This window comes from Triticum aestivum, chromosome 3D (genome assembly GCF_018294505.1).
Source record: "Triticum aestivum cultivar Chinese Spring chromosome 3D, IWGSC CS RefSeq v2.1, whole genome shotgun sequence".
Lineage (NCBI taxonomy): Eukaryota > Viridiplantae > Streptophyta > Magnoliopsida > Poales > Poaceae > Triticum > Triticum aestivum.
In genome coordinates this window covers 55,081,979-55,088,091 of record NC_057802.1, presented here as the reverse complement: position 1 = coordinate 55,088,091, position 6,113 = coordinate 55,081,979, and the positions used below count along the sequence as shown (strand labels likewise).

The following is a 6,113-nucleotide window of genomic DNA, read 5'->3' as shown; positions in this document are numbered from 1 at the left end:
CAGCAGAACCGCGTGGCTGGCGTCTTCGCCTGCGGACCGGGGGTCGTTGCTTTGCCGCGAGACGAGCTGAAGTCGCTCCGTCCATCATTTGCTCGTCTGCAGAAGGTAGTACGGTTCACGTTCCAGTTGGCAGGCAGGAAGGGGAATGGCACTATATATTACCACCCTGAGCACCGGCTTCAAGTTGTAAAGGAGATAAGCAGTAGAAAAGATGAGCACTACTAGGCGCCCACAGCTTCACTTCACCCTGCTACTCCTCGCATACTACTGCTCCACCCACATTGCTGCCAACGGCGGCAATGGAACCACAGTCCAGTGCCTCCCTGATCAGGCTGCGTCTCTGCTCCAGCTGAAACGCTCCTTCTACAACCCCAACCTTTCCTCGTGGCAGCATGGTACAGATTGTTGCCGCTGGGAGGGTGTTGGCTGCAACAGGGCCTCTGGTCAGGTGATCACTTTGGACCTTGGTGATCGTAACCTTCAGAGCATCAGTGGTCTCAGCCCAGCACTATTCAACCTCACCTCTCTCAGAAATCTCAGCCTCTCTGGTAATGACTTTGGCTTGACCAGCCTTCCTAGATTCAGGTTTGAGCGGCTGATCGAGCTCCTCAGCCTCAACCTGTCTGATACCAACTTGGCTGGTCAGATACCCATAGGAATTTCCCACCTCAAGAATTTGCGCACGCTTGATTCTTCCTACAACATTGAACTGTATTTCAATGACCCCAGTTTTCAAATGGTTGTAGGAAATTTGAGCAATTTGAGCAATCTGAAGGATTGGAGTATCACCAAAGAGCTAGCTATGGACAGGGGTGCGTGGAAGCTTGCTATCCATGTGCCAGAGCCATGAGTTGGTTGCGAGATCTTATGGGTTTCACCTCTAGCCTACCCCAACTTGTTTGGGACTAAAGGCTTTGTTGTTGCTGTTGTTGTTGAGGGAGCTCAAGCTTAATGGTGTGGATATCTCCCGCGACCAACAAAATTGGTCCAAATCTTTAGCAAACTCTGTCCCTCAACTACAATTCCTTAGTTTGGATGCATGTGGACTATCAGGTCATATACATAGTTCTTTCTCGAGGCTTCGGTACCTAGAGAAGATCATACTTTCAGAGAATAGTATTTCTGGCAATGTTCCCCAGTTCCTTACCGACTTCTCTTCCTTGAGCACTCTTGACCTGCGTTATAATGACTTTGAACGACAGTTCCCACAAAGATATTCCATCTTGAAAAGTTAAGGTCGATTGACTTGTCTTGGAACCCTAGGCTTTCCGGTCACCTACCAATTTTCCCAGAAGAAAATAGTTTGGAGTTACTTCATCTAATAGACACTAACTTCACCGTCTCAATAACAAACTCGTTTGTCAACCTCAAATTCTTGGCATCCTTGGCACTAAGCATGGGAGAAGTTGTCGATGGCACTATCGCTTTAATATCCAAGCTTCCTAGCTTGCAGTCCTTGACCCTCCATGGGTCAGGCTCAGAGAAGCCAAATTTCTCTTGGATTGGCAATCTTGAGCGTTTAAGATACTTGGACCTGGAACACTACAACTTGTCCAGTCCGATACCTTCTTGGGTTCGCAACCTTACAAGTTTGACAAGTTTGTTGCTTCGAGATTGCAGCTTATATGGGAGGATACCCATCTGGATCAACAACTTAACAAATCTTTCTCGGCTATATCTTACCAGAAATAACCTTCAAGGTGAGATCCTAAATTCCTAGGGTTTTTTCCTGTACCTACAGTGAGAACTTTGTTCGTGGGAGATTTTTCTTAATGAAAGGGGATTGAACCCCGGTTTAATAAACGAAAAGTTATATAGTCTAGCCATAAAAGAAAAGGGTTCCTGCAAAAAAGCATAAAAGAAAGCGCACTTACATATTGCTGAGTTGGACTTGGTGCTCAACAATAATAAGGGGAAAGTGTTAAACAAACGCCACCATCCTAGTGTTTTATTACATCCTAAAATGAAAATCAATGCAATTTGTGAGAAGATCTATCATAAAAGAAATCATATGAGCTGCCGACTTGCCCATGCACAACCTTTCGATATGTTAAATACTTGCTCCGCCACTCGCCATAGACTTGTGGCCCCTTGGTCTGCACATTTCTTCCTGAGCTTCATGCACTAGCTAACACAACCAAAAGTCCGAACTTATGAAAAGAAAAACGTCTTATATTAAGTTACGGAGGGAGTATGTGATATGTTAAAAGTTTTATCCATTCAGCGCCATGTTATTTTTGTTCACATGCGTTTCTATTTCAGTTTAGAAGCATATATATCAGTAAATTACTACCCTTTGAATTGATTGATTTTATCTCTGTGTGCAGGTGACATTCCAAAATGTCTGTTAAATCATCCAAATTTGGAAGAACTGAACTTAGGATCAAATCAACTTTCTGGTCACCTTGAAGATGTTTCTGCACCACGATCTTCACCTTTATATTATGTTGTGTTATGTTTTAATCAGCTAAGTGGCCACATACCCAAATCATTCTTCAGTTGACAAAACTCCAAGGTATACTGCTTAAGTCAAATAAATTGGAGGGCACTGTAGAGCTTGACCTTCTGTCAGGACTGAAATATCTGAAATTGTTGAGCCTTTCTGACAACATGCTATCAGTAATAGATGGAGAATATCCATTCCCTTCCCTGCCTAGCATGCAATACCTATACCTTGCGTCTTGCAACCTTACCAAAATACCAAGTATGTTGAGGCATCAATATGAGATGGAGGATGTTGACCTTTCAAGCAATAGTATAGATGGAGTTATACCATGTTGGTTGTGGGAGAATGGGAAGAATAGCATCCGGTTCAACCTTTCACACAACATGTTCACTACCCTGGAGAAGTGTACACCACTTAATCCTATCATAAGGAGTTTGGGTTTTCTTGATCTTAGTTCCAACAGACTTGAAGGGAATTTACGGATACCACTCATATCCAGAATATTCGGTGGAGTTTTGTTAGTTTACTCCAACAATAGCTTCTCTTCAATTACACCGGCCGTGGATATACCTATCAACGGCTCCATCAAGCTTGATTTGTCCAAGAATAAACTAAATGGTCATATACCAACTTCAATTTGTGGTGCAAACCATGAAATGCTTGAGTTGTCATATAACAACCTTACTGGCCCGGTTCCATCCTGCTTGATTCAACATGGCTGTGAAAATGTTAAAGTTGAGAAACAACCAATTAGATGGGATGCTGCCTGGAAATATTGGAGAAGGCTGTATGCTTCAGACAATAGATTTGAACAGCAACCGAATTGAAGTAAAAATACCCAGATCTCTCTCTCTAACTGCAGAAGCTTAGAGGTCCTTGATATAGGTAACAATCATATTGTTGATTCTTTCCCAACCTGGTTGGGAGTCCTTTCCAGTCTTCGAGTTCTCATCTTAAGATCCAACCAATTCTATGGTTCAATTGGGAGCCTTACAAAAGGTGTTGCTGCCAGAATTTTTTTCTCAAGAATGCAAATTATTGATTTAGCCTCAAATAACTTTTCTGGGAATTTGCATCCGGAATGGTTCGAGAAACTAGAAACTATGATGTCAAATTCTACAAGCGAGGGTGATGTTCTGGCCTTTCAGCGGATTGGATCATCTAATAAATTATACCAAGATAGTATGGTCGTCACATTTAAAGGGAGTGATCTTACATTTACCAAGATCCTAACCACTTTCAAGATGCTTGATTTCTCAAACAACGCATTTGATGGTCCCATCCCAGACTCAGTTGGGAATCTTATTGCTCTACATGGTCTGAACATTTTCACATAACGCCTTCACTGGAAGAATCCCATCAAAGCTTGGTGACTTGGCACAGCTTGAGTCACTGGACCTCTCTCAGAACAAGCTCTCAGGGGTGATCCCGCGGGATCTAACCAGTCTAACATATCTCGCGGTGCTGAATCTCTCCTACAACAATTTGACCGGAATGATACCACAAGGGCAGCAGTTCTCGTCGTTTACCAACAGCTCATTCGAAGGCAATGAAGGACTCTGTGGGAAGCCACTTTCCAAAGAGTGCAACAGTTCAGGTACTGGAACCCTCAACTCCTCAGTGTCTTCGCAAGACAGTGTTGGGACCATAGTGTTGTTTGTGTTTGTCGGATCCGGTTTTGGAGTTGGCTTTGCGGTGGCAGTTGTGTTGTCAGTGGTTTGGCAGGCCAAACGTTGGACCTGCAACAGTTTCCCATTCCACCAGTGATGACGCTATGACTTGGGGTGTGTCAGCGTGTTTGTGTATCATGTATTCATATGAGCTTGTACGAACCTAGTACTTGTTTGAGGTTAATGCACCTTTTCTCCTTTTCATATTTAATTAAACTGTAAAGGGAGCAGAATCTTGTGGGCTGTACAAACCTGCTTGTTTATCAGCGCAGAGCCAGTGGGAAACCTTGATCCCCATCTCTCTTGTTGACTGAGGTCACCTGAAAAGGTAACAAAAGGCAGCATTGATGTTAAACTCTAGAATTACGGTTCCTAGTGTTCAAGCAAACCTGTATTTCACTCACCAATGTGAAATAAACTAAAATGAGATGAGCAGATTTTGCTCCCACCTGTAAGATGGAGCCGTGCCACAGACACATTCCATCGAACACCTTTAGCGCGACGAAGAACCCCATGCTTCCCCGAATGATGACAGATCGAAAAAATGACACAGATAGAGTCAGCAAATTGGGAGGCCTTCCTGCTCCGACGAGGCGCGTTCCTTCCTGGGTCTCATCTCTCGTGCGAGCTCCAAGTAGAGGCAGAGATTGTGAGGAGTTGGAGTGGGGCGAGGCGGAGAGATAGACAATGAACGTACAGGATGCCACGCCCTAGCTGCGACGGTTCCATCGGTGAGGGCGCCGTGCGCGTCGGCGATGGAGGTCGAGAGCGCCGCACCACTTTGGTGCATGAGCTGCAGCCGCCTGTGGACGCCGACGTTGCCGTGGGAGAGCCCCCTGCTTCACTTGCAAACGTTGATCGGTTGGTGCTTGGAGGAACACATACATCCCTGTAGCTTTTACACAACCCTACACAGGGAAACTACTCTTCTTTGCCTGCCTGCAGTGTATACACGATGTTTCATCCGTTCGTCAGAATAAATCAAGGTCGAAATAATAAGCACCTGGTGACAGCTTAACAGAGGACTATGTAGGAAATTCCTGCGTCAGTGAGAGCTTCTTCATCATGACAAGATCTTAATTCTCCTCTTTTTTAAAAGGTCTTCATTTGATGTGATTTTTAACAAGATTTTAATTATCCTATGAGCCGGCGATAAACCTCATTTTGCAAACTTTTAGTTGAGTGCTATGGAGCAAGGAGCCATCATTCATCCCCAGCTTCACAAAGACACCTCACTATCCAAGCATCGGAATATTAATAATGTTTTAAATAGCGGGCTATGGAAAATAGCGGTGGACCTCCAAATCAGCTATAGCGGGCTATTTGTAAAGACAACCATTTAGCGCCACCCTGCTGAAAAGGCTATAGCGGGCTATAGATTACCGAAAAAGGGTTTCCCCGCTTTGTATTACAAAGCAACCAACGCCGATCACATAGCAAGCTCGGGCGAGAAGCACAACAAGCCCAAAAGAAAAAAAAAAGAAAGAAGAAAGAAATGCCAACAACGGCAGCTCGACAAAGCGCGGATGACCCGCCACCGCTGCGCCCTCCGGACTCGACCCACCACATACCAAAGCTCCGATCCGCCGCGTACCAAGCAGCACCTCCAAGAAGGGATGCGACGCCAACGACGCTGCTGCCCGGACGTGTCCTAGGGTTTCCCCCGGCACGCGGAAGGGAGTGGGGGATGGATACCTCCGACACCCTCCAGGAAGGAATGGTGGCACCCGCAGGTGTCACCGCATTGGAGCCGGAAAAGCCGGCAAGGGATTTCTCCCGAACTCCAAACCCCACCGCCCAACCAGGCCGGAGCCAACCAGCCACCTCGCTGCCCACCAGCATGCGCCACCGCAGTCTTGACGCCACCCACGCCGCCTCACTGAGATCACCACCACGAGACCAAGAAGATGGAGAGAGACGCACGAGGCGACGGGAGCAGCAGCACCGGTGCCACGCGGGAGGGAACTACCTCCACCGCCATCGTGCGGGAGGCCCGA

At 46.0% G+C, this 6,113-nt stretch overlaps 1 long non-coding RNA gene and 1 pseudogene across 1 annotated transcript; one reads left to right on the top strand and one right to left on the bottom strand.

The window, feature by feature from the left end:
• The first annotated feature begins 211 nt into the window (after positions 1-211).
• On the top strand, positions 212-3,938 carry LOC123077363 (receptor-like protein 7; annotated as a pseudogene).
• Positions 3,036-4,995, bottom strand: LOC123077364 (uncharacterized). Its single transcript, XR_006436558.1, has 3 exons — positions 4,566-4,995; positions 4,369-4,436; positions 3,036-3,164 (listed from the first exon to the last, which is right to left on the bottom strand). It is a non-coding gene; the product is annotated as an uncharacterized lncRNA (long non-coding RNA).
• Positions 4,996-6,113: the final 1,118 nt, after the last annotated feature.